Source organism: Palaemon carinicauda, chromosome 18 (assembly GCF_036898095.1).
Source record: "Palaemon carinicauda isolate YSFRI2023 chromosome 18, ASM3689809v2, whole genome shotgun sequence".
Classification (NCBI taxonomy): Eukaryota; Metazoa; Arthropoda; class Malacostraca; order Decapoda; family Palaemonidae; genus Palaemon; species Palaemon carinicauda.
The window spans coordinates 14950897-14970551 of record NC_090742.1 but is presented as its reverse complement, the minus strand read 5'-3'; the positions used below and the strand labels follow the sequence as shown (position 1 = coordinate 14970551).

Sequence of the window (19655 nt, the reverse complement as noted above, 5' to 3'; positions counted from 1 at the left end):
AAAGCGCACTAAACCTTTACGAGGCCAATCTGAAGCTTTATGGTGTTCAGTTAAGAAACCATCTTTGCCTATGTCAAAGAATGCTTTATCCTACTTTATCAGACTGTTAATACGAGAAGCTCATTCACATCTGAGTGAGGAAGACCAAGCATTGCTTAAGGTGAGGACGCACGAAGTTAGAGCTGTCGCAACTTCCGTGGCCTTTAAGCAAAATAGATCTCTGCGAAGTATAATGGACGCAACCTATTGGAGAAGCAAGTCAGTGTTTGCGTCTTTTTATCTAAAGGATGTCCAGTCTCTTTACGAGGACTGCTACACACTGGGACCATTCGTAGCAGCGAGTGCAGTAGTGGGTGAGGGCTCAACCACTACAATTCCCTAATTCCATACCCTTTTAATCTTTCTCTTGAAATGTTTTTATTGTTGTTTTTTGGGTTGTCCGGAAGGCTAAGAAGCCTTTCGCATCCTGGTTGATTTGGCAGGTGGTCAAAGTCATTTCTTGAGAGCGCCTAGATTAGGGGTTTGATGAGGTCCTGTTGTATGGGTTGCAACCCTTGATACTTCAGCTCCTAGGGGTCAATCAGCATCCTAAGAGGATCGCGAGGCTCCGTAAGGAAGACGTACTTAAAAGGCAGAGTAATTGTTCAAGTCGACTTCCTTACCAGGTACCTATTTATTTTGTTTTTGTTATTTTGATAACTTCTAAAATGAAATAAAAAACTCTTAGCTCATAAAAGTGTAAACATATATTACTGGTCTCTACCCACCATCCTGGGTGTGAATCAGCTATATATTCACCGGCTAAGTTAAATATTTAAGAATGATATTTTGATTATAAAATAAATTTTTTAATATACTTACCCGGTGAATATAAATTAAAGGACCCTCCCTTCCTCCCCAATAGAGACACAGTGGGACGAGGAGAAAATTGAGTCTTTGTTTACATGAGAGCTGGGTATCTGGTCGACAGATGGCGCTGTTGGGCACACCCGCAACCTGTGTAGCGATCGCTGGCGAGTTTTTCCGTAGAGTTGTCTGTCGAGCAACAGAGTTGCAGCTATATATTCACCGGGTGAGTATATTCAAAAATTTATTTTATAATCAAAATATCATTTTTCAGTAAACCACAACTACACACAAAAATTGTGAGATTGACTATAGCTATTTTATTTGCAATATTATTACATTAATTCTCATTATTGCATAGACTGCAAATTTTAGTGATTATCCTATGCAGCCCAGCTTACACTACTGTACTTCTCCTGATACAGTATATTAGGTAATTAAGAAACTAAAGTGTCCAAATGCATATTCAATTCCAATGACCAATAACGGGAAGGAATTAATACTTGAAAGACATGAATAGTATTTTAAGATGAAACAAATGGTTTTAAAGTAGAAAAAAGGTATAGAACATGTCACAGATTTCAATATTTTGCTTAATTTTTCAGATTGAAGGAATTGTAGAAACTATGGTTATGGATAACTAAGTGTCCATTGTGAAGTAATAGTGAATTGATATTTTGTTACAAAGCTGTTAAAGTATCAAATATTATGATGTGGAAAATAAATGGATTAAACCTTGTCATCTTCATAATGCAGTAAGGAAGGAGTAGAATGTGTGTAAGGAAATTACCAGGTAAGGCTTAAACCCTATTCGCTTTTTATTAGGTTGAAGTACTCGGTACATTAGGTAAAGGTATTCATATTAGTAATCAAAATGAACTTTTCATTAGCCATAATATCAACTGATTTATTTTTAGTGTTATTCTCAATCCTGTTGTTTCACTGTGTAAGTTTCTTTTAACTGAATATTTACTTTACTTTGATTTTATTTTTCCACTTTTTAACTAATCTGGCTTGGAAACTACTTTTGTCACCTTTCTTTGCTCAAATTCTTTATTCTGCTACTGGCATTGCTACTTGCTTTACAATCTTAGATGCTGCATTCTTCTTCTTGCTGCACCAGTTATAATGTTACTCCTGCTACTAGTGGTGATAACATTTTCTACTATATTAAATTGATCTTTTATTATCATGTTTCTTTCTTCTTGTCAGTCATATTTGTAATCTTTAGATTCCAACTATCATTTTTCTCACAGCTGCTTTCTGTTTAGAAGCCACTTATTTACTTCTGTTGCAGCTGACAGTAACGTTTTCTATATCTTTAATTAATTGATTTATTTATTTATTTTAATTTTTTTTTCTAGCTCTTAATTTTACAGTTAGATGCTATATTCAATTTATATTTTTCAATATTAATCTTACCCAAGATCATGTAGCTGTCAACTCTGTTGCCCGACAGAAAAATCTAAGGTCGGGATACGCCAGCGATCGCTATACAGGTGGGGGTGTACATCAACAGCGCCATCTGTCGAGCAGGTACTCAAGTACTTCTTGTCAACAAGAACTCAATTTTTCCTCTCGTGCCACCGGCAAGACCTACTTGGATACGCTGTTGTTTCTGGAGTTGTTTTTCACGATTTTGGTGATGTATTCGCTCTAGATTTTAGCCTTCGCTATTCAGGAACCTTTATCATTAGCTTATCAAGCTTTTTGATTAGATTTGGATTAATTGTTAATGAACTTTGCTAGTTTTTGGATTTCCCCCTTGACTATTTCTGGAATTCAAGATGTCTGACCATTCTCAAGTCCCTAAGTACAGGCAGTGTAGTGTTAGGGCTTGTTCTAGGCGTCTTCCGAAGGCCTCCATAGATCCTCACACCGTTTGTTCCAATTGTAGGGGTAAATCCTGTCAATTAGAAGATCGATGTGAGGAATGCGCTGGGCTTTCGGAATTCGATTTTAACGAATTCCTAAAGAATGCACGTAGGCTAGAGAAGGATAGGATCAGGAGGAGTTCTTCTCGCTCTTTTGATTTTTCCTCTCCCCATGCCCCTCAACCTACTCCTTCCCCTGTAGTGGTGACTCCCGACCCTGCTACTAGTGCTCAACCCTCCATGGCGGACATGATGCGTGCCATTCAGGCTCTTGGTGACAGAGTGGAGTCATTAGCTAATGACCGTAATCAACTTTTGGCCGATGTCAAAGAGTTGAAAGCGCGAAGTGCAGTGGGAAGTGTAGTGAGTGCAAGTGAAGTGAAAAGTGTCAGTGTCAGTGTTGCGCATGAGGGTACTCCTGTACGTGCCAGTCGTCCTCCCAGTCCGGGACCTCTTGCAAGCTCCCAAGCCCAGGGGAGAAGCAATGTCGAAGGACCAAAGGGTTCGACAGGCCTTGATCAGCGTACGGATGTACCCTCAGTGGTTGCGGACGTATCTGTCAGAGATCGTCCCATCCACAAACAGACGAATGAGCCCTATTATTCCTCGTCTGTGGAAGAAGTTTCGAGGAAGAAACGTTGGACCAAGGTCTCACGACCTCTCAAGCGTAAGGTCCCTTCCGAGCGAGTCCAACGGCCCAGGTGTAGCCACTGGGTCAGTTCGGACTCGCCGCAGTCTTCCGAAGACTGCACACCTCCCAAGAGAGGTAGAGTGGTTCCGCAGCAGGCAACTACTCAGTCTGTTGCCGCACCAACCACGGTAGACCCTAAGTGGTCCATGCTGCAGACTATGCAGTCTCAGCTTGCTTCCTTCATGCAGGAGTATCGTGCTGAGAAGGTTGACACTGCACCTGTTAACCTACAACCTGCCACGGTTGTGCGCTCAGCAGATACTGCGGCTGCCTGCTCCCACACTCCACCTGTGAGAGCTCCACCACCGATGCGCAGTCGACCCTGCCAGACGCATGTTCATGCTGCACCCTCCGTTGACATGCGTGAGCTTCCGCATCAGCAGTGGGAAGGTGCTGTCGAGCTGCCGTGTTTTGACGCAATGCGGCATGCTCCGCAACCCACGGCAGTCCCTCCCACGCACCAGCACTCCGCTTTTGTTGTTGCCAGCTCGCAGACTGACCAGCAGCGGCATGATGTTGGATCCGCAGCAGCTACGCATGCACCCGTGCTGCCGGATTCAGCCGTTCAGCTTTCTGCTCCACCTTTGCCACTTCCTCCTCAGCTTTCGGATGATGGAGTATCTGATGACGATGAAGCTGCGCATTTGGACGATCCGCACTCCGACTTAGAAGAACCCAAGTCTACGCCTCCCTCCTTAGACTTTAGGAAAGTCCTTGCCCTGTTCAGGGACTTGTATCCGGAACAGTTTGTGTCTGCAACCCCTCGCTCTCCGCCCTCCGAGTTTGCGTTAGGCATGCAGTCAGCAGCTCCTGCCTTCACCAAACTCGTTCTCGCACGCTCATCCAAGAGAGCTTTGAGGGTTATGGGAGAGTGGTTGCAGTCCAAGAAGCAGCTAGGAAAGACTGCTTTCATCTTTCCGCCTACCAAGCTTGCTTCCAAATCTAGCGTCTGGTATGCCACGGGAGAGGAACCCGGCTTGGGAGTTCCTGCCTCTGCCCAGGGCGACTTCTCAAGTCTGGTTGACTCTCCCCGCAGGCTGGCTATGAGACGATCTAAGATTTGCTGGTCCTTTTCTGACATGGATCATCTGTTGAAGGGAGTTTTTCGTGCTTTTGAGATCTTCAACTTCCTCGATTGGTGTTTGGGAGCTTTAAGCAGAAAGACTTCCCCTTCTGATAAGGACTCTGCCATGCTTATCATGTCTAGCATGGACAAGGCCATTCGGGATGGGTCTGGTGAGCTTGCGGCTTCGTACGTGTCGGGAGTGCTTAAGAAGAGAGACCATCTTTGCTCCTTCTTGTCTGCTGGGATCACTCCATGCCAGAAGTCGGAGTTGTTGTTTGCTCCGCTTTCCAAGTGTCTCTTTCCGGAAGAGCTGGTCAAGGGGATGGCTGCCTCGTTGATCCAGAAGGACACCCATGACCTGGTGGCGTCCTCCGCACGTAAGGCCAAAGCTTTACCTTCCGTGCCTAGACCTAGGATGGACACACCAGCGTCTAGGTTCATCCCGCCCTTTCGTGGCAGAACCTCCAGCAGAGGAGGTACCCGTGCCGACAGTCATCGTGGCAAATCGAAGAAGGGTTCCAAGTCCTCAAAAGGCAGAATCTGACTGCCTACCTCTCCAGACAGCAGTGGGAGCCAGGCTCAAGAACTTCTGGCAGGCTTGGGAGAACAGAGGTGCAGACGCTCAGTCTGTGAAGTTGCTAAGGGAGGGGTACAGGATTCCGTTCTGCCGCAGTCCCCCTCTAGCAACTTCTCCCATCAACCTCTCTCCCAACTACAAGGAGAAGGACAAGAGGCTAGCGTTGCAACAAGAGGTGTCGCTCTTGCTACAAAAGGGAGCGGTAGTCATAGTCCGGGACCATCAATCCCCGGGCTTCTACAACCGTCTCTTCCTGGTAGCGAAGAAGACAGGAGGTTGGAGACTGGTGCTGGACGTCAGTGCTCTCAACGCTTTTGTCACCAAGCAGACGTTCACAATGGAGACTACGAAGTCGGTCCTAGCAGCGGTCAGGAAGGAAGACTGGATGGTCTCGTTGGATCTGAAAGACGCGTACTTTCATGTTCCCGTCCATCCAGACTCCCAACCTTTCCTAAGGTTCGTCTTTGGAAAGGTCGTGTACCAGTTCCAAGCCCTGTGCTTTGGCCTAAGCACGGCACCTCTTGTGTTTACGAAACTGATGAGGAATGTTGCCAAATTCCTTCACTTGGCAGACATCAGAGCCTCCCTCTATTTGGACGACTGGCTTTTAAGAGCTTCGTCAAGTCGTCGCTGTCTGGAGAATATCAGATGGACTATGGATCTGACCAAGGAATTGGGTCTCCTGGTCAATATAGAGAAGTCCCAGCTCGTCCCATCTCAAACCATTGTCTATCTAGGTATGGAGATTCAGAGTCGAGCTTTTCGGGCTTTTCCGTCGGCCCCCAGGATCAGTCAAGCCCTAGAATGCATCCAGAGCATGCTGAGAAGGAACCGATGTTCAGTCAGGCAGTGGATGAGTCTAACAGGGACACTTTCATCGCTGGCCCAGTACATCGAGTTAGGCAGACTCCACCTCCGCCCCCTTCAGTTTCATCTAGCTGCTCACTGGAGAAGGGACCTGACGCTAGAAGCGGTCTCAGTGCCCATTTCCGAAGAGATGAGGTCTTCACTGACGTGGTGGAAGAACAGCATTCTTCTCAAGGAAGGTCTTCCATTGGCTGTTCAGACCCCCAACCACCGTCTCTTCTCGGACGCATCGGACACGGGCTGGGGTGCGACACTGGACGGACAGGAATGCTCGGGCACGTGGAATCAGGAGCAAAGAACACTTCACATCAACTGCCAGTTCATCTGGCCTTGATAAACTTAAGTCCCTCCATCTAAGCAAGGTGGTGGAGGTGAACTCCGACAACACCACAGCCTTGGCGTACATCTCCAAGCAAGGAGGGACTCATTCGAGGAAGTTGTTCGAGATCGCAAGGGACCTCCTCACTTGGTCAAAAGATCAAAAGATTTCGCTGGTAACGAGGTTCATTCAGGGCGACATGAATGTCATGGCAGATCGCCTCAGCCGGAAGGGTCAAGTCATCCCCACAGAGTGGATCCTTCACAAGAATGTTTGCAGCAGACTATGGGCCCTGTGGGGCCAGCCCACCATAGATCTATTCGCTACCTCGATGACCAAGAGGCTCCCGATGTATTGTTCACCGATTCCAGACCCAGCAGCAGTTCACGTGGATGCCTTTCTTCTGGATTGGTCCCATCTAGACCTGTATGCGTTCCCTCCGTTAAAGATTGTCAACAGGGTACTACAGAAGTTCGCCTCTCACGAAGGGACACGGTTGACGTTGGTTGCTCCCCTCTGGCCCGCGAGAGAATGGTTCACCGAGGTACTGCAATGGCTAGTGGACGTTCCCAGGACTCTTCCTCTAAGAGTGGACCTTCTGCGTCAGCCGCACGTAAAGAAGGTACACCCAAGCCTCCACGCTCTTCGTCTGACTGCCTTCAGACTATCGAAAGACTCTCAAGAGCTAGAGGCTTTTCGAAGGAGGCAGCCAGAGCGATTGCCAGAGCAAGGAGGACATCCACTCTCAAGGTCTACCAGTCAAAATGGGAAGTCTTCCGAAGCTGGTGCAAGGCGAATGCAGTTTCCTCAACCAGTACCTCTGTAACGCAGATAGCTGACTTCCTTTTACATCTAAGGAATGTAAGATCCCTATCAGCTCCTACGATCAAAGGTTACAGAAGCATGTTGGCAGCGGTCTTCCGCCACAGAGGCTTAGATCTTTCCACCAACAAAGATCTACAGGACCTCCTTAGGTCTTTTGAGACCTCAAAGGAGCGTCGGTTGGCCACACCAGGCTGGAACCTAGACGTGGTTTTAAGGTTCCTGATGTCAGCAAGGTTCGAACCGCTTCAATCAGCCTCTTTTAAGGATCTCACATTGAAGACTCTTTTCCTAGTTTGCTTAGCAACAGCTAAAAGAGTCAGTGAGATTCACGCCTTCAGCAGGAACATAGGTTTTACATCTGAAACGGCTACGTGTTCCTTGCAGCTTGGTTTTTTAGCTAAAAACGAGCTTCCTTCTCGTCCTTGGCCCAAGTCGTTCGAGATCCCAAGCCTGTCCAACTTGGTTGGGAACGAACTAGAGAGAGTACTTTGCCCAGTAAGAGCTCTTAAGTACTATTTAAGACGTACAAAGCCATTACGAGGACAATCAGAAGCTTTATGGTGTTCTATCAAGAAACCTGCTTTACCGATGTCTAAGAACGCAGTTTCTTATTACATCAGGCTTTTGATTAGAGAGGCCCATTCTCATCTGAAGGAAGAAGACCTTGCTTTGCTGAAGGTAAGGACACGTGAAGTTAGAGCTGTCGCTACTTCAGTGGCCTTCAAACAGAACCGTTCTCTGCAGAGTGTTATGGATGCAACCTATTGGAGAAGCAAGTCAGTGTTCGCATCATTTTACCTCAAAGATGTCCAGTCTCTTTACGAGAACTGCTACACCCTGGGACCATTCGTAGCAGCGAGTGCAGTTGTAGGTGAGGGCTCAACCACTACATTCCCATAATCCCATAACCTTTTTTAATCTTTCTCTTGAAATGCTTTTTATTGTTGTTTTTTTGGGTTGTACGGAAGGCTAAGAAGCCTTCCGCATCCTGGTTGATTTGGCGGGTGGTCAAATTCTTTCTTGAGAAGCGCCTAGATTAGAGGTTGTGATGAGGTCCTTTAGTATGGGTTGCAGCCCTTCATACTTCAGCACCTAGGAGTCGCTCAGCATCCTAAGAGGATCGCTAGGCTCAGTAAGGAAGACGTACTTAAAAAGGCAGAGTAATGGTTCAAGTCGACTTCCTTACCAGGTACTTATTTATTTTATGTTTGTTATTTTGAATAACTGCTAAAATGAAATACGGGATACTTAGCTTCTAATGTTAACATGTATGCTGGTCTCCACCCACCCCCCTGGGTGTGAATCAGCTACATGATCATCGGGTAAGATTAATATTGAAAAATGTTATTTTCCTTAGTAAAATAAATTTTTGAATATACTTACCCGATGATCATGAATTTAAGGACCCTCCCTTCCTCCCCATAGAGAACCAGTGGACCGAGGAGAAAATTGAGTTCTTGTTGACAAGAAGTACTTGAGTACCTGCTCGACAGATGGCGCTGTTGATGTACACCCCCACCTGTATAGCGATCGCTGGCGTATCCCGACCTTAGATTTTTCTGTCGGGCAACAGAGTTGACAGCTACATGATCATCGGGTAAGTATATTCAAAAATTTATTTTACTAAGGAAAATAACATTTTACCCCCAAGGTTTTAGTTTTCTTCTGTTGCTTCATATTTATATAAGGGATTTTGATGAAGGAAAAATCTATTTCTGGGAAGAGACCTGTGACGCCCGGTGAAAGTGTCCTTCTTTACACTTTTCTAATATAAATCTTCCAAATATACTAGAGAAAGATAAAAGCATGGAATGCAGAGGTTACTACCCTCGCGCGATCACCTTGTGGGTGTCGTGTATACAACAGGGGCGTGTGAAAACCACTATTCACAGGCTGTCTTCCATTTAGATAATCCCTTCATCAAAGGGGAGGGCCGTGACAGGCCCTAGAGAACACAGTTGGACTACCCCACCGACACCTACTACGCGCGCCCTCCAGGTCATCCTTCTGCAAGCACATATGGCTTGGCAAGGAAAAAAGGGGGTGGGTCCGTACAAAACAACTGGGAAGGGTTTCACCGGGCTTCACAGGTCTCTTCCCAGAAATAGATTTTTCCTTCCCCAAAATCCCTTTTCTGGGGCGACCTGTGACAGCCGGTGAAAATGTAGTAGAGAATGCCTTCCAAGCCCAATACAATAATAACATAATAAGGAGAATACAAACACCATGTAAGCCAATAATATAATACTGTAAGTAAACATAAAATTACAAACTAGCCAAAAGACATAGGGGACGTAAGGCTAAAATAAGTATGAAGACAAGGAATCATCCGAGTGTCCAGTCGCAAAAGGTATCAATCTTACATGCCTAAGCATATCTAAACATTAAAGGAATGGTAAATACAATAACAGTTAAATCATAGGAATTAAACATGGTAAATAACTTAGGGCTAACGAACCACCCAGGAGAGTGGCGACGTGGTGTGAGTGGCGGGTTGGAGGGAGGAGAGAAGAGATGGAATAAAGGAATAATCAGAGATTAAGGGGAAGAGATAAGACTCCCCGCTGCAACCGTAGGGTATTTAAGGGCCTGTAAGTTCTTTAGATAGTGGCGTTTGAAAACCATAGGAGATTTCCAACTCGTATATTTTTTAAGGTCATCAAAGTCCATGTTCTGGAAGTAATTGATGGATGTAGCTATTGACCGTATATCATGAGCATGGGGAAATGATTCTGGGTTAGCATGTTTAATGAAGTAGAGGATTTGTTGTCTAATACCTTGAATGGTCATAGTACCCCCTTGTTCCCTGATAAATAAGGGGCCAGACGAGCGGGTGGCAGATCTAGCTAAAAAGGTCCTGAGAGTAGTGACTGGACATAGCGAAGGATCCTGGGGAAGAGAGATAATCTTCCGAGGGGACCACCTATTTTGCGGGTCCTCATTTTTAGCTAGGAAAGCTCTGTCTGGAGAAAGCAGTACTTCGCCTGAAGGGAGGAAATCTATGTTTTCCGGGTTATGTGAGAGAGCTGCTAGTTCTGAGAATCTAGCACCTGAGGCCATAGCTGTTAGAAATAGTCTTCCTAAGCAGAGTGATATAAGAGCAGGTCTCATTGTCCATGTCTGACGCAAGTTTGAGGACATCGTTCAGAGACCAAGAGACTTTTTGTGGCCGATCCTAAGGTCGAAGCCTAGCACACGCTTTTGGAATAGATGAGAAATAGGAATCTGCCAGGTTAATGTTAAACCCAACAAGGAAGATCTTCTTCAAAGCTGACTTGATGGTGTTATAGTGCTAGCTGCCAGGCCCTTGTCAAATAGGAACCTAAAAAACGAGATGGCTAAATTCGGAGTCATACGAGTATGGTCTGAATTCATTAGGAAATCTGCTAATTTCTTAACAGCCGAATCATATTGACGAATTGTCGAGTCCCTTTTGTCCGCTTCGATGAAGAGAATGTTTTCCGGATCAATGTTTGCATCTTTACGAGCTGCAAACTTCATGAAATCCACAAAGTTAGGGTTTTGGCTATCCTTGAGGAATCTGAGAGTCTGTGTTTGGATTACTTGGGTCAGTTTGGGGAATGGAATCCGAAAGGGTTGGAGTTTCAACTCGAGGAGGAGAGGAAACCAACTGCTCTTTGGCCAGTGAGGTGCTACTAAAGCCACTGCCCCCCGGAAGGAGCATAGTTTGTGCAATACTTTCATTAGAAGATTCACTGGTGGAAATAGGTAAATCTTCCTCCAATGGTTCCAATCCAGGGTTAATGCGTCTATGGCATAAGCCTGAGGGTCCATGTTTGGTGTCACATTACACGGAAGTTTGTGATTCATCTGAGTTGCGAATAGATCTACTTGGAGGCCCGGAACCAGTTTGAGTATCCACCGGAATGAAATTATGTCCAGAGACCATTCTGATTCCAGTGGTTTCGTCCTGGATAGTGAGTCTATCACATTCTGGACTCCCGCTAGGTGAGTTGCTGACAGGAACCAGTTTTTTTCTGTTGCCAAGGCGAAGATAGTGACCAGGATCTGATTCAGGTTGGGTGACTTGGATCCTCCTCTGTTGATGCAGTGTACTACGGCTGTGCTGTGTGACACTACTCTGATGTGGGTCGACCTCGGAGGAGAGAATCTCTTCAGGGTCCAGAACACTGCCATGGCTTCGAGAACATTGATATGGGACTGTTTCATGGCGGGTGACCAAGAGCCCTGAAACATCTGATGTTCGTAGTAACCCGCCCATGCACTCAGAGACGCGTCTGTATGAATTGTCACTTGTGGAGGTGGGAATTGAAGAGGAACCGATTGCTTTTTTCTTTAGTAACTCTGTGGTGTACTCTCTCAGTATGGTAGTGGGTTTCTGGAAGAAGGCCACCGGTGGAGGAGGAGAACCTTGTGACCATTTCCACCCCAAACCTTTGGAGACTATGCTGTGAGCCCACGGACTGAAGGTCCAATGGTCTCGAAAGTGGTAAAGTCTCCCCCCTACCGGGACTATATCATTGCGAGGGAGTGAATCTAGGTCCTTTCCCTCCTCGAGCACCCCTTGTCCTAGGTCTGCCTCGTTGACGGAAATGTCCTCTACCCCTGTAGCTACCTCTTTGGTGTTCACGAAAGGGACCTGAGGGTTCGTAGCTAGGGTTGTATGCGGGTGAGGGCATCCAAACGGGGTTGGGTTGGGTACCTGGGGGAGCAGTGAGGTAGACCACCTTGTTGAGGGTGATTCGGTTGTAGAGTCAACGAAGCAGCGGGAGACTGTGATGACGAGTGGGTAACAGACGATTGATGGTAGTGACCTCGGCTCATCTTGTAAGGGGCAAATCTCTGTTTCTTCCTGAAGAAGGTTTGCTTTTGAGCTTCAACCTTCCTTTTGGCAGTGAGGCCCCACCTCGCATGCAAATTTTGGTTTGCTCTCGCAGCGTCTTGTAGAACCTTGTTCACCTCCTCCTGAGGAAAAAGGTTTTTATCCCAGCAGGGGGAAGCTATCGGTCTGTTCGGTTCATGCCTGATCGAGGCCTCAGATAGAACGTGTTTCCTGCAACTAACCCGAGCCGAACAAAACTCTTGTAGGTTGATTTGGAAGGACAGAGACAAGTTCTTTGTGAATACCCGGAACAAGGTCTCAGTCGGATAAAGCGAGGCTAGAGACCCCATGGAGGTAATGGAGTGGAGAGACCTAGCTAACCTATTCCGTGCCTCAAACTCAGTCTTGTGAAGATTTCCGGTAATTTGGGAAGCTTCTTGGAAAACAGATTAGAGGCGCAGTCTGGGTCTAACTTCCCTACTTTGAAAGTAGAGGGGGCATCATCCCAGATAGTAACGGTACTCGGGATGAGCATGGAGGTGGGGTCCGTCTCTTTAAGAGCCGGCATGGCAGAACCACCTTTGATAGCTTGAAAAGTAAGACCTGCCACTTTATCTGTAATAGGCAAGGTAATAACGGGAGAAGCTGTAAATATGGTGTAGGCTCCTTTGTGTAGGGTGAGCTTGGAATTAGTGCACCCCCAGTCCAACAACGTCCTGGCCCAAAGAGCTTGGGCCTGCTCTGTAGGAAATATTACCGTTTCCTTCGGTACCTTGTCTAACCTAACCAAGGCATGTTCTTTCAATCGGATGATGCCGTTGAATGGGAATTCTAGTCCTGGAGGGTAAAATTCTAGGTCCTCTAGAGGGCGGGTACCTATGCCCTCTAGAGTTATGGCACCATCTATATATGGAGCATGTAAGGCAAACCTCCAAGGGTTGTTTTTATCGAAGGGGGGTAACTTCGATACGTCTGGGGCTGAATGAGGAGGCATCTGAGTTCCTGAACGGATCAGATTCGCCACCATATCTTTGAGCTCCGTCATAGCTCCTTGGTTTGTCCTAGAATGTTGTTGTAGATGCTGTTGTATCTGCTCTTTCACAATATCCCTGACCATGGTGGCGGATAAGGCGGGCTCCTGAGCCCAATCCGCTGACAAAGCCCTGGACTTAGCGGACTTCGTCTTTTTAGTAGTCACGGTTTTAGGTAAAGTAATATGAACATCAGGATCCTTTGAGGGTCCCCAGGCCGGTGACACTGATAATGGCAAATCTGAAGGCTTAAAGGTACGTAGTGGCTTCACCTTGGGTCGTACAGGAACGGAGGGATCTCGAGGAGAAACCGTGAAAGGGAGCAGTAGAGGAAGGAGTGAGGGATGAAAGGGGGTCCACCAACTCGTCACCACCTACCTGCTCATCCATGGGTTTGTCGTCCAGATCTAGAAAGGACGCGTCCTCCGTCAATAAAACCTCTTCCTCCATTAGAATGGTTGCTCTAACCGCCTCGATTAATGGGGTCGCTGTCTCCGGTGGAACTGCTGCAGTAGTAGAGCCCGGGAATAGGCGAGAAGCCATGTCTCCATCAAGGAGATAGGGTGCGCCAGACGGCGCATTCCTCCCAAAACCTGACACCTACGGACGGAGAGTAGCTCTTGCCTCCCGGAGAGATTCATCATCAGCCTGAAAGAGGTGAGGGGATTAGTGATGAAGCAATAATCGATGTAAATATATAAAGACCAATTAATTCATCGCAAAGGATATTAACAGGAACAAACTAGAATCAACTTACATCTTCGCTCAGGAGTAGGGATGACAGCTCATTGCAGAGCGTGCATGACTCCGGGAACCATACCATGTAGGGGGCTTGTCCCGGTTCCCGAGAGAAGGATATGGCGCAATGTGCAAGGGACCGGCATAGATCATGGCCCAGGGGATCAGTAAAGGCAGCGGAGCAGCCCTTGGCAGCGCAGCAGACTTTCTGTATAAGAAAGAAGACATAAGTCTGGATGTTCCTTGAGACTCTGGTCAGTGACAAATGAATCAACAGAAACAAAAAAATTTAATTATGTGTGAGTTATATATTAGCTAACAAATTAATATTAACAACCCGTAACCACGTAACATGTAACTATAAACCTCATCGGTAAAAAATTGTTAACTCCGGTTCTGATCGTCTGATTGATCTCTGTACCGGAGATCCGGTGACAAAGGTCCGTCATCGTGAAATCGTGAACCTCAGCGGTACGATAATATTAACCTCAATGCTGAACGTTTGTGTTATCTCCAGTGAAGCCGGAGATTCGATGAAAAAAGGATCGTAATAATGTAATTGTGATCAATCATGACAAAGTTTCGTGTGCAAAAGGCCACAGCCGGAGTCTGAGTGCCGGATTTGACCGTTGCACTCCAAATATCTGACTAGTTCTCACCCAATGAGTATCCATTATAGCGGAGTATAACTCAAGGCGGCGCTAAGGGTGTCGGCATAAAGCGATCCCAAATAATAAATCATACACTAACGGAGCCTATTAATAGTGCTAGCTATATTAACAGTAACCACATCAATAAAACGTGAATATCATTAAACGTAATATCATCAACCTGGAGAATAAGAGGAGGCAGGAATAACTCGTGATCGTATGAAACGGAAAACGGGAAATCCACCTCCCCTACTCAAGCTTAATAAAGAAAACGAGAGAAGGGGTAACTCGTAACTGTAGTAACAGAAAACGAGCACTCTATGCTCACGCTCTCAAGGTTACATGATAAAGAACCAAAATCACACAATAATATGATAAGAATAATGATAAAATTGTAATAACCAAGAACGAAGAATAACGACAACGTAACAAATAAACATAAAGATATAGTCTAAAACGAGCACCTTCCTGAGGCGTGTACATAACTATAACAAAGACTAGATCGATATTCTTCGTAGGTCCAAATTGGACTTTCTAGCAAATAATACCATAGTAAAAACCAATAGAAAATAATGATAATAATATTGGTCATAAAACGTAAGTGATATAACCTAGATGACAGAGTACCAGATGGGCAATATTAACTTGAAAAACTACCGAAGCGAACAAAACCAAAATGGCTGCCGATACCGAGGCAGGCCAACCGCTTCCCAAACTAAAATCCACAATTCTGGAAAAAGAACAAATGCCCGGTACTGAAATAAACTGTCAAAACAAACTATGGTACTTAACATTGGTAAAGGTGAAGTAGCAGCGTCAGTCATGTTGAATTAACGACAATCACTTGCGAAAAACACCGAACAAAACAATTAACGACTTAGCGGGAAGTCCAAAACAGAAGGATGACCTGGAGGGCGCGCGTAGTAGGTGTCGGTGGGGTAGTCCAACTGTGTTCTCTAGGGCCTGTCACGGTCCTCCCCTTTGATGAAGGGATTATCTAAATGGAAGACAGCCTGTGAATAGTGGTTTTCACACGCCCCTGTTGTATACACGACACCCACAAGGTGATCGCGCGAGGGTAGTAACCTCTGCATTCCATGCTTTTATCTTTCTCTAGTATATTTGGAAGATTTATATTAGAAAAGTGTAAAGAAGGACCCTTTTCACCGGCCGTCACAGGTCGCCCCAGAAATAATATTGTTCTACTAATGTTATGTGCTGCTGTCTCCTCATTGCCTTATTCTTGCGACTTACTGAACTTCTGCTGGCAGTTTCTTTATGCTTTAGATACTGTTTTCTTCCTATTGCTACAATCTTATTAATTGTTTCCACCTGCCATTTCTTCTATCATTTCTATTCCTTTCATACTATTGTACTTGTTCATTACTATAGACAGACAGGTCTTGTCTTCTAGATTTTTCTATTACCGTACTTATATTGTTGTCTTCTGTTCTGTGTTTTGGGACTGCCGCCATTGTTGATTTATTTTTAATATTTTTATGTTGACCAGGCTGACATGAGTCTTTTTATAGTTTATATGTGACATATCTGCTTTTGACATAGTTAATAGTTTATGTATGACATCTATTTTGACGTTGTTACAGTTTTTAGTGATTTATTGTTTTGTTCTTATCATTTATTTATTTCCCTATTTCCTTTCCTCGCTGGGCTATTTTTCCCTATTGGAGCCCTTGGGCTTATAGCATCTTGCTTTTCCAACTAGGGTTGTAGCTTGGCTAGTAATAATAATAATAATAACAATAATACTGTAATCATTCAAGTAGTGTGGCATCTGTGTTCATTGCTGTCCATCTTCATGCAGATCTAACTTCATTGCTCATTATCTTCCTGCAGCAGTTAACTCATTATCCTCAATCTTCCTGCAGCTATGACTTCATTTTCCTCAATCTTCCAACAGCCCAGACTTAATTGGCCACCATCTTCCAGCAGCTCTGACTTATATGGCCCTACCTCTAACAGCTCTTCTTCATCACCCTACATTTTCCTATACCTCTTGACTTCGTTGCCTTTCATCTTTATACAGCGCTGACTTCATTGCCCTCCATCTTCTATCATTCTTGACGACTTTGTCTTCCATCTTCTATTACCCTAGACTTCATTCCCCTCCAGCTGTGTGTCTTTATCTTCATTTCCTTCCATTTTCATGCTGATTTTATTTCATTACCCCCCATCTTCATTTAGGTTTGACTTTATTGCTCTCCATCATCTGGTAGCTTTGACTTAATTTTACTGAATGATTCATTTTACTAAATGATCCTGTAACCCTTGATGTCATTGCCTTCCATAATCCTGTACCCCTTATCCTGCGTCTCCATTTAGGTTTGACTCCATTGCTCTCAGTCATTAGGTAACGAACTTCATTGTCCTAAATGATATTGTAACCGTTGATATCGTTTCCCTCCATCTTCCTGTACCCTTTAACTTCGTTGCTCTCCATCTGTGTAAATCTTCCTTCATTTCCATCCATCATTATGAAGTTCCTGACCTTTGAATTCATTGCTCTCAATCTTTGTTCAACGAGAGTTTAATTGTTCTCCATCTCCATGCTGCTGTGACTTAGTTGCTCTCTACGTTTTCATGCTGCCCTGTCTTCCCTACATCTTTTTGCAATCCTAAATACATTGCCCTTCATCTTATTAGCTCAGTATTTTTTGGTCTCCACCATCTGGAAGTTCTGATTTCATTTCCTTATATCTTGTGTGCAGCAATAACATTTTTTCCCCTCCATCTATATGCAATTTTACTTCATTGTTCTCCATATTTGTGTAGCTGACTTAATTACCCCTCTTGCTTTGTGCATCTGTGGTTTCATTTCCCTATACAGTATCTTATAGTTCTGACTTTGTCCACCATCATAGTGCAGCTCTGATTTCATTACCCTCCATATTCCTGATAACTCCTCCGGATTTTCTATCTCTCTATATAACAATACAGTAGATGTTAAGAACTTTTATTCTATGAATTTTGTATGTTTATTATTGTCCAGTATGTATTTATCTTTCTATATAACAATATATGTTGAGGACTTCTCTTACACTATGGATTTTCTATGTAACAATAAATGTTGAGAACTTCTGTAATAATTGTTACACCGGGTGGTCCAGAGTGGGATTTTTACCTTAAGGGGATTTTTCTTATTACTGATTCTAGCAAGTAGCTGGCTATACATACATAATTTCTTTCTGGTCATGCTGACAATTAATTTCTATATAATATAGGTTAGTGATTGGCACTAGTATTTAACTTCTTAAGTTATAGTAAACCACAATGACAATTGTGAAGAAATTTGAGACTGTAGCTATTTTATTTTCATTATTATTATTCCCCTAATATTGTATCAATTCTCATTATCGCAAAAGTTCTGCAAATCTGTGGAATGATTTATCTTATGCAGCCCAGCATACGCTACTTATCCTGATGTATTATGTAGCCAAGAAGCTCAGATGTTCAAATGCATATTCTATTCAAATGATCACCTGTAACTGCAAAGAAGTACAGTAATACTTCAAAGAAATTAATAGTTTTAAGAAGAGTAAATGGTGTTAAAATAGCAAGAAGTGTGGAGGGTAAAGAAGATTTACATAAGTTTTCATTATTTTGCTTAACTTTTTCAGATTGAGGGAATTGAAGAAACTGGTTAAGGATACTGAAGGGAAATACTGGTGATTTAGTATTTTATTTTGAAGCTTTAATAATCAAGTAAGAAAGCAATGAAACGGATGTAAGAAAATTACCAGGTAATTTAAGTGCATTTGTTTTATTAGGTAAAGGTATTCATATAAGTAATTACAATATATTTTTTTGTCATATAAAGTTTTTCTCATTGTTTTATTTTAATTAGCTCATTTTAATTTGACCTTGTTTCATTTTGATTAGCTCATTTTAATTTTACCTTGTTTTATTTTAATTAGCTCATTTTGATTTTACCTGTAGAATTACTTGCTATATTTAATAATTTAATATTTATTTTACCCCCAAGTTTTTACATTTTCGTTTGCTTCATATTCTATGTTGAGTGCCAATGTTTTTTATTAGTTTCTGATGTCAAGTGTTAACATAAGTCTTATTACTGCATTCATTGCTTTATTCCTGCTACTTGCTCAATTTATGCTGGCATTTTCTCGATGGTATTAGTTTTCTTCCTACTGTTGCAACCTTCTTCACATTGTTTTCACCTCCATTTCTTCTATTATTTGCTTTTCATATTACCGAGTTCATAGATAGCTCCCATCTTCTAGCTTCTGCTTTCTGCAACTCTACCTTTATAAGCTCCATTTTTTTTTTTTGCTCATTGCCTTCCCCTTCCGCTTTGATCTTACTTTCTTGGAGCATCTTCCATCGGTTCTGACTTTGTCGTCGCCTTCTCTGTGCATCCCTGACTTTTATTGCTCTAACTTTGTTGTCGCCTTCTTTGTGCATCTCAGACTTTTATTACCCAACATTTCACTGCTCATGATGCGACCCTGACTTTATCAGTTCAGAATTAATGGTTCTACATCATCCATTACCAGTGACTTCATTTCTCTCCCTATGTGTAGCTTCATTTCCATCCCTATGTGTAGCTTCATTTCCATACATCATCTAGCTGTTGCTCCTGCCTTCATTGTCCAACATCTTGGTGCAGCTCGACTTTATTACTGTCCGTATTCCTGATGCTTTTCACTATGGATTTTGTTAAGCAGTCTGGGTGATATAATCCCAATTAGAAAAAAGATGAAAATAAGTTATAATTTCATTATTGCATAAATTCTGCAAATATGTTAAACGTGTAAATCTGAGCTGCTTTATTCAATTCCCAATGAATGCAAGAAGTAAGACAGTAAGACTTGAGACATCATGAATAGCATAATAGCATTTCAAGATAAAGTAAATGGTATTAAAATATCTTGACATCTTAAGGTTTTATACAGTATATATATTTTGTTCATTACTCAAATTTTCCAGGTTGTGGGAATTCAAGAAATTAAATTGATGACAAGTATCAACTGATGTGTGAAACCATTGCCATCATCATGCTGAAAGAGAGGAATGGAATGGCTGTAAGAAAATTTGATGGTTTAACCATGGTTTTTATTGGGTATAGGTATAAATAATATTAAAGTATTTTAAGTAAAATCATTATTTTTCCATTAGCATTATAATAACTGTCTTGTTCTTAGTTTTTGTATTCTCTATGTAATGTTCCACTATTTAATTTATCTGTTTCTTGGTCACTTCTAATTTCTTCATCTACTGGCAATCTACAATGTTTGGTGCCTCTTACTGCAACTTTTTCATACATCCGTTCGTTCTTCTTCTCAGTCTTATGTAATACTGTTATACCAAATGTTTTTCTCACACTGTTAT

At 43.4% G+C, this 19655-nt stretch overlaps 1 long non-coding RNA gene across 1 annotated transcript in view; it reads left to right on the top strand.

Annotated features, from left to right (window-relative positions):
• Positions 1 to 19501, top strand: part of LOC137656979 (uncharacterized) — a 41022-nt gene extending 21521 nt beyond the window's left edge. The window contains exons 3-5 of the long non-coding RNA XR_011047075.1: positions 1452 to 1639; positions 17924 to 18046; positions 19254 to 19501. This is a non-coding gene — a long non-coding RNA (uncharacterized lncRNA). The remainder of the gene's footprint in view (positions 1 to 1451; positions 1640 to 17923; positions 18047 to 19253) is intronic.
• The last annotated feature ends 154 nt before the right edge of the window (positions 19502 to 19655 follow it).